A 9,170-nucleotide genomic window follows, 5' to 3' on the forward strand; every position below is an offset into this window, starting at 1 on the left:
AGTGGCGGCTGCCAGCCCTGATTTCTCCTCAGGCTTCTCCACCTCCCCCTGCTCCTGAGGGGTGATCGGGGCCAGCAGCTGCCACTCGCACCCACTGATGGTGCTGGCCCCAATAGCTCCACACCATTGCGAGCAGGGCCAGAGCTGTCAGCGCAGTGGTGGTGGCGGGAGTGGGGCTGCCGGCAGACAGGGGACCAGGGGCCATGGCGGGAGGGGCCGGGCAGGAGCACAGAGGATGGCCAAGACCCGCCCCTGTGCCCACCACAGCCCACAGTTCTTTTCAACGTGCATGAATCCGTGCACTGGGCCCCTAGTTCCAAATAAGAGACCTAACTAGAAGTCTGCCGGGTGCTTCTTAATATGAAGGAAAACATTTCAGGAAGTTTTCTTTCTGATCACTCTCTTCTTTCCTGATTAGGACACTACTCACTATGTGGGGACATAAAGGCTGGTGCTGCAATTACCATCCTATGACCATGAGCTGATAGATTTAAAGGTTGAAAGAAACATGCTAACAATTGCAGAGCAAAAGAATAAATAAGAGTATCCTTTGATGAAATTATTGGACAGCTTTACCAACCTTCTGAACAGCTAGCTCCAGATTTCTTGGCATGGGAGATTAAATAAAAGTTTGTGTTGCTTAGGCCACTATCAGGTAGATATGCTATATGGCAGTTTTAAAACATACCCTCCCCCCATTTTTTGACATCACCACCATTGAGAGGTGCAGTCTATGTCTCCTCTTGAATCTGGGCTCTGTGACCACTTGACCAATAGAATATGGTGGAAGTCTGTGCAGTTTCTAGGTCCAGGACTTAAGAAACAGGCCATCTTCTCATTCCTGTCTCTTGGGACACTTGCCCTTACAACACAGGCCCGAGGCGATGAGGAAATCTGAGCAGCCTGTAGAGAGGCCTACATGGAGAGGAAACAAGAACCCTGGTCCCCAGCCTGGCTGAGCTCTAGCTGGCAGCCAACAGTAACTTGCCAGCCACTGGAGTGAGCCATCTTAAAAGTGAATTGTCCAGTTACAAGCTGAGTAGTGCCAGCTGTCACATGAAGCAGAGATGAGCTGCCCCATCAAGTTCTGCTCAAATTGCAGACTCGTGAGATAAATATTGCTATTTTTGAGTCACCAAGTTTTGGGGTGTTTCATTATATATTAACTAGAGGCCCGGTGCATGAAATCTGTGCATGGGGGGAGCCATCTTAAAAGTGAATTGTCCAGTTACAAGCTGAGTAGTGCCAGCTGTCACATGAAGCAGAGATGAGCTGCCCCATCAAGTTCTGCTCAAATTGCAGACTCGTGAGATAAATATTGCTATTTTTGAGTCACCAAGTTTTGGGGTGTTTCATTATATATTAACTAGAGGCCCGGTGCATGAAATCTGTGCATGGGGGGGGGTCCCCTCAGCCAGGCCTGCAATCCAGGACCCCTCGGGGGATGTCTGACTGCCAGTTTAAGCCGGGATCGGGCCTAAACCAGCAGTCAGACATCCCTCTCACAATCCAGGACTACTGGCTCCTAACTGCTCACCTGCCTGCCTGCCTGATCACCCCTAACTGCTCACCTGCCTGTCTGATCACCCCTAACCATTCGCCTGTCTGCCTGATCACCCCTAACCACTCTGCCTGCCTGCCTGATTGCCCCTAACCACCTCTGCCTCGGTCCCCACCACCGCAGCTTCGTCCGGAAGGACATCCGGAATGACATCTGGAACGTTGTTTGGCCGTCTGGTCTAAGTAGCATATTATGCTTTTATTATTATAGATAGGTTACGGGAACATTCTGTCACTTGCAGCTGAACTACATTCACATGCGTGCAGAGCCATCTTGCAGGCAGTCTGCAAGCTTTCTTCTGTAAAGGGCCAGATAGTAGTTTTGGCTTTGCAGGCCACACGGCCTCTGTTGCAACTACTGAACTCTCCCACTGTAGCATGGCACCACAGACAATAAGTAAAGGGATGGGCGTGGCCACGTTCCAATAAAACATAATTTACAAAAGCAACTGGTGAGCAGGATTTGACCCTTGGGCCACAGTTTGCCAACCCCTACTGTATCTCATGGCTACATATCTGCCTCCTCCGAAGCTTGACCCCTTCTCTTAGTCCTCATGTCATCCAAGAAGAGACCACTGGACATATTGCCATCATTCATCATGATGTTTTAACAGCCAGCAGGGAAGTTGAAAAATTCAACTTTCCACTGTGCATTGAACCTGGGGCTTGGCCAGAAAGCCTTCCAAAAGCCTGTGGTTTCTCTCAGGGAGCCCAGACATCAAAACCATAAAGACTCTTCCCCAGGCAAATTGTTACCCCCACTTGACACTCTGGTTAATGGAAAGCCTTTCCCAGAAATAAGTATATTAAAATAAGCTTTGCGTTTTTTACATTAACTGAAATTTGATGCAAATTGATAATAAATTACCTTCCCCCTACTCATTCATTTGGGAATCACATAAACTAGTTTACAGTTATGTATTATTACATTTCACATTAATATAGCCATAGGAAACTAGGCTTTGGAGAAATTTGCTTCTCAGCAAACCATCAGAAATCGAGGAGGTAAAAGGAGGATTTGGTGGGATATCTGACTCTCTTAATGTGCTGGCCACTCAGAGTTGTGAAAAGTAAGGCATCAGTGCACTGCTCGAGGCCCAACTAATTCATCAAATGGTCACCATTTGTCTTATTTATCTGGCATAATTTTTCCCACTTCAGGACCTTATAGTCTTCCTTTATTCCTTCCTCCCTTTCTTCTATCCTTCCTTCCTTCCTTTCATTAACTTCTACATGAGTACTTTCAGGACCATTAGCAATGCCCTATCTCTGGATAATAATAACTAAATTAGAGAAAAAAAATATTTACGATCTAATGGAAGTAAGACAGTCAGACGAAGGGGCAAATTGACTAGAGGTATTCAAGGTAGAATTTCTAGTACATCTTTGCATCTAAAATATAAGTCCAATGGAGACTTCTGCTTAAAGATGGAGGGCTGAACACACACATTTGCCTCTGCTTTCTCTTGAAGCATCACTAAAAACAGAAAATGAATTTTTAGAAGACAAAGCCACAAAGGCAGAGAAAATGAGAGGTAAGTTTTAGAAAGCATCTGAACTGGTGGTAACTAACTTAGCAAACTTGAGAAAGTAAATACTAAGCAGGCAGTAGGGTTGGGAAGATTCTAGAACTTCATGTGTATCATAGAACTGCCCAAATATCCAGAAATGGATGCTACCAGATGCCTCTAGAAACAGAGGTCAATGTGGGGCCGAAGAGAGAATTGGTTGAAAGTCTGTTTAGAAGACCACTCTGGGTCCCCTGCTCTCCTTTCTACAGACCGGCCACTGACACTCCCATGGGACAAATAGCCCCTACAGAGCATAACAATGAAGTTGTCTGGATAGAAAGGTACCAGACAGATTAGAGATGATGGTGTGGGGACCATCTGGAAAAGAGGTTAAGTGAAGTCAATATTCTAAATATCAGAGAGACCTGTTTTCCTCACCAGCTTTCAGAAACATGGCATGCAGACTTATCTACCCCCAGGTAGGACACTGGAGTGCCCTACTTTGGGGATTATGGCCAGCTCAAGAGAAAGATCTGAAAATGCTGAGTAATTCAATATGAAGGGATAGTCATGGGTCAGCAGACAGTATTCTAAATGGCTCAGCTATGAATATTATTTTCATAGTCACAATAATGTGGATGCTTAATATTGATCTAACCTAAACTATAATTTTGAGAGCGAGGCAAAGGAGAGTGAATATAGATGGTGGTAGTGAAAGAGAACTAAATACTCCTTTTCCACCATAGAAAGTCAATACGAATGAAAAGATAATGCTAAAAACTAAAAAATCATGAAGTAGCAGAATAAGTATGGTAAAGTTAGAGAGGTAACTATCCAAAGACATATCCAAAGGAGATGAAGGAGGAGGGGGAGAGGTTTGCCAGACTTGTTTGTTCATAAAAAGCCTATAGAACTATTTCACTGTTTAAATTATACCCATAGAGAGGATGACAAAAATAAAAACCATTATTTTCAAAGGAAGGTGCACTACTTCTGATATAACAATTCAATCTCTCATTGACAATCCAATGCCAATGCTAAAAGCTGTGATTTTCCCTTCACTGATAAACAAGTAAAAGTAAACTTGAAAGGCAACCATTTTACACAAATACATGTAGATAAAATGAAAAGGCCTCAAATAGAAGTGAAGACTCCAAACCACAGAGCCCAGAGGCTGATGAAAGGCCACTGTAATGTTAACAAGCTTTTGCCAGATAGTTATAAAGCTAATTTATGCCCCGAACATTTCAACCCATGTGACAGAATGACCCTGCATTTTACTACATGTTGTATTAATGCCAATCAATAAATGTTTGAGGGCTTTATACATTATGGATAATAATGTCGGAGCTTTGCAAACAATTCCTATGGGGGGAGCTACACAAAATGCTACAGGAGAGAACAGAGCAAAGCAACCGAGGCCTGCAGGGCTGAGCTTTCCTAGGGTTCAACAGACGTTCAGCACTTCCGCTATGCAAATGAACCGCCCACTTGGAAGAGAGAGTGCCCTGGGGGCAGGGAGGCCATTGGAAATGGGAAAGTGGGTCTGGATCTGTTCAGAGGCTGAGAGGACAGGGCACTTACTCCTGGGCCATGACACTGTGCCGTACGGAGAGGTTGGGAAACTCTAGCCAAGTCACTTAGTTGCTTACACCTCAGTGGTTGCTTTTTAAAATGGGTCATAGCAGTGAATGAACTCAGTGGGAGGAAGCTTTTCACAATGTTATACATACAGCAAACCATCACATTGCACACTTTAAATATCTTACTATCTTATTTGTCAATTATACCTCAATAAAGATGAAAATGAAATAAAATAGGACATAACCAATCACCTACACTTGGAGTTGTGACATTAGAAAAACCTATGTACTATATATTCACTTTTGACATTTTCTATTTCCCCTTATGGCAGTGGTTCTCAACCTTCTGGCCCTTTAAATACAGTTCCTCATGTTGTGGTGACCCCCAACCATAAAATTATTTTCGTTGCTACTTCATCACTGTAATGTTGCTACTGTTATGAATCATCATGTAAATATCTGATATGCAGGATGGTCTTAGGCGACCCCTGTGAAAGGGTCGTTCCACTGCCAAAGGGGTCGCGACCCACAGGTTGAGAACCGCTGCCTTATGGTAACATAAATTCTTAGACCCAATGTTTCCCCTTTTCCTGTATCCACACCCTTTGTCATATAACTCTGCAGTCTATTCTACTTCCCCTAACTTGACTTTGGACTTGGCTATATGACTTGCTTTGGTCAATGGGATGGAACTGGAAGTAACTGAGTGTTGGCCCTGAGCCTAGGCCTTAAGAGGCTTCACTTGTGCCTGTTTACCTCCTTGTGCCTCTGCCATTGCCAGTGGAAGAATGTGTTCCACTGGTCCAAGGAGCATAGGAAACATGTAGAGCAGATCTAGACCCATTTGCAGCTAGAGCCCAGCCCAGCTAGTCCAGTCTAGATTAACACTAGAGGCACACCAGTCAACTCACATATGTGAGAGAAAGAAATGCTTATGATCGTGCCACTGAGATTGTGTGGCTGCTTCTTACACAGCAAATGCTGACTGATATATGTGACCAAGCCAAGAGCTTATAAGGACAAGAAGACAGGAGCTGAAAGGAAAGGAAGCCAGGCAGCCTGCCTATAGGCAGTGGCCATCGGAAAGCACCTAGAGCAGCACTTCTCAACCTGTGGGTCGCGACCCCTTTGGGGGTCGAACGACCCTTTCACAGGGGTCGCCTAAGACCATCGGAAAACACATATATAATTACATATTGTTTTTGTGATTAATCACTATGCTTTAATTATGTTCAATTTGTAACAATGAAAATACATCCTGCATATCAGATATTTACATGATGACTCATAACAGTAGCAAAATTACAGTGATGAAGTAGCAACGAAAATAATTTTATGGTTGGGGGTCACCACAACATGAGGAACTGCATTAAAGGGTCGCAGCATTAGGAGGGTTGAGAACCACTGACCTAGAGTGATATGACCTTAGACTGAAGAGAGGCTGTGTGCTGAGCAGCTCAGAGTCTCTTATTAGAATTCTTGAGACAGGGAAATCTTACTCCATGAGTAGATAGTTTTATGTGCTTTTAAATATTTACATTTTAGGATTTCTTTTTTTCCTTAGCTTTTGTGGTTGTGTGCCCACTTTTCCAAGGAGGAAAGAGAAAGGGCTGTGTCAACAATAGGCCTGGAGAGACAGGAGAATAGTGAACTTCTGGGGACTGGGTCTGATGGAAATAAGTATAAAAACACAAGAGGCCTGATGCACGAAAATTTGTGCAAGAGTAGGCAGGCCTTCCTTCCCCCGGCTGCCAGCACCAGCTTCCCTCCGGCACCCGGGACCCAGGCTTTACTCCTCCTGCCGCCCTTAGGCACCCAGGACCCAGCTGGCTTCCCCCGGACCCCAGCTTTGTCAAGAAGGACATCCGGAATGATGTCTGGAAGACATCTGGTCTAATTAGTGTATTACCCTTTTATTAGTATAGATGGCTGGGGTGGGGGGGGGAATTCAGGAGGAGAAAATCAGGCAAAACAAGTTGCTCTTCTTGCTTGGAGTGGCTTGTCCCCTAAGGTCTTCTTTCATCCACTGGCGCACTCAGCCAAAATGTACTTGGGTTTGAATTGAAGGCATAATCCAAAGCTGTTCCACTACAACCTGAACTCCCTGACTCTAAGAACGTCTTACCCTCTGTGCATCTCCCGTGGCTTGCACAGTGCCTGGCCCATGTAACATGGATAGACAGATGGATAAATATTCACTTCTTGGAATTTGTCAAAGTATAAATCTACACAAAATTGAGGCATTTTTGCTCGGAGATAATTCTACTGAATAAGGACTTCATCTAAAGTTCTTTAAATCATTTTGTATCTTAAGTGCTCAAATATCTTGCCTATCATTGCTATCGTTTAATAAAATTTTGGAGCTTCCTCTACTATCTAGTAACTAACAGAATTCATTTAAAACAAGTTCTCTGACATCCAGGACCTTACTGTGTAATGGAATGTTAATACGGTCTTTAAATTGCAACAGTGTTCACACCTTTGGTTATATGTCATTTCTCAGTCTCATTAATTTCTATTTTTTGTAGTCTAAATGCTAACGTGTCAGTTGGTGCAGGCACGTTACAACTGAGGGCAGGTGGACCAGATGGCTCCAAAAAGCTTCTCAGCCCTGTGATAACAGAGCTCAGTCTCCCATTGGAACCACTGGTCACAGAGGACGTAGTGGCTAGAAAACTCACACACTGAGCGCATTGGGTGAAGGTGAGTGCCCACAGCATCGCAGATCAGGGGCGGAATATGTTTTCCCAAACACCAGCTGCCTGTGAATATCACCTATTTCTGCCTCTTACGTCTCTGATGCCCACGACTTCCCGTATCACCAAGTAGGTCCTACCTCCAGCCTCTGAACAGCCTCACCGCATCCTGCCTCTGCCTGAGGATACTCCTGCCTGCACCTGCCTCCCCTCCCCGCTCCTTTCCCACCTCAGTCCTTAACCTGGGCACCTGCCCCAGCCCATGAGTCTCCTCTCTGGCCCTGGACCTCCCACTGGCAGGAGAGAGAGAGAGAGAGAGAGAGAGAGAGAGAGAGAAGGGGGGGATTTTCAGGAGCTGCTGATGGCAGCAGCATCGTTAATGTGTCTGTGAAGAGTACCTGCAAATGTCGAAGCATTTATTTCTGTTCATTGATTTCAATTTGCTGTGCAGTCATTTCCTAGGCGCCCAGTGGCCCACGCGCTCAGAGCCCTCTTCAAGGTGCTGCTAAGAGGAGCGCGGAGTTCCTGGGGCGGCCAGTCCTTCGTCGCAGGGCACGGCCCAGAGCCCCAGGGAAGCAACGGCCAGATGTGGGCCAACGCCGAGTGAACGGGAAAACATTGCGAAGCCGCAGGCTTCTCCTGAATTAAATATTTACTTATTTCATGCCTCTCCCTTTGTCCACAGAGGATCCAGCTCAAACGAAATAACAAAGGAGGTCAGGCTTGTGATCTGCACAAAAATACTTACCCTGCAATTATAGGAATATCGGGCCTTACAATTAATGCCAGGACTGTGGAACTTGGCGCGAGCCCAAAGAAAAGCAACAGAAACGACGTGGGGGCAGAGAGATGAAGCCGGAAGGAACAGTGAGAGGGGCGGGGCTTGTTTTGAATGGGAAAGGCCTGCGGCAGTTCCATCTCCTCTTCTCCAAGGACACACGCAACCTCCACCAGCAGGTCAGCCGCCTCTGTGTTCAAATATTTCATCTCAGTTCCTATTAATAAAAACATATTGAGCGCTCAACCCATAGTTAGGTTAAAATGATTTCATTTTCATTTCTATCATTGTCCTAAAATTATCTTCATGATGAAACACGCACAAACCTAGAAAATATTAAAGGGCGCGATCAGCAAAACTTGAAATGAACAAACTGAGCTGTTCTTCCCACATCTCAACGGATCACCTAGTCGTCACACCCGCTTTGGTGTCCGTGGTCTGGACGGAAGACACGCCCAGTCATGGGCCTTCATGGGGGCGACCTGCCGCATGGCTCTCATCCAGAATGCAGATTGTTCTAGACCCGTGGTCGGCAAACTGTGGTCGGCAAACTGCAGCTCGCGAGCCACATGCGGCTCTTTGGCCCCTTGAGTGTGGCTCTTCCACAAAATACCACGTGCAGGCGCGCACGTACAGTGCGATTGAAACTTCGTGGCCCATGCGCAGTAGTCGGTATTTTGTGGAAGAGCCACACTCAAGGGGCCAAAGAGCCGCATGTGGCTCGCGAGCCGCAGTTTGCTGACCACTGTTAGACCAAGAGCCCCAGGAGCACATCCTGTGAGGAGGCTTCACGTGGGAGTGGCTGATGAAGGACAGGCAGCCGGGGGACATTGGGGAGGGAGTGGGGAGACAGGGAAAGGAGGTGCCGGGAAGACACGACTTCCAGCGAGGTTCCTGCGGAGGGTATGCGCCTGCTCCCGTGGGGCTCTGAGTGTCACCCTCAGGATGGTCCTGAGGCCCAGCGGCTGGGCTTTCACACTCTGCTGCTGCCCATCACGGTTAATGCGGGTCTCCAGGCTGAGGGAGCAGGGGCGACTGGGGG

The 9,170-nt window shown here is 46.3% G+C and overlaps 1 long non-coding RNA gene across 1 annotated transcript in view; it reads right to left on the reverse strand.

Annotated features, from left to right (window-relative positions):
* Positions 1-7,656, reverse strand: part of LOC106723840 — a 9,501-nt gene extending 1,845 nt beyond the window's left edge. Inside the window, exons 1-2 of the long non-coding RNA XR_001359563.1 lie at positions 7,645-7,656; positions 6,079-6,084 (exon numbers count right to left, since the gene is read on the reverse strand). This is a non-coding gene — a long non-coding RNA (uncharacterized LOC106723840). The remainder of the gene's footprint in view (positions 1-6,078; positions 6,085-7,644) is intronic.
* Positions 7,657-9,170: the final 1,514 nt, after the last annotated feature.

This window comes from Myotis brandtii, unplaced genomic scaffold (genome assembly GCF_000412655.1).
Source record: "Myotis brandtii unplaced genomic scaffold, ASM41265v1 scaffold657, whole genome shotgun sequence".
Classification (NCBI taxonomy): domain Eukaryota; kingdom Metazoa; phylum Chordata; class Mammalia; order Chiroptera; family Vespertilionidae; genus Myotis; species Myotis brandtii.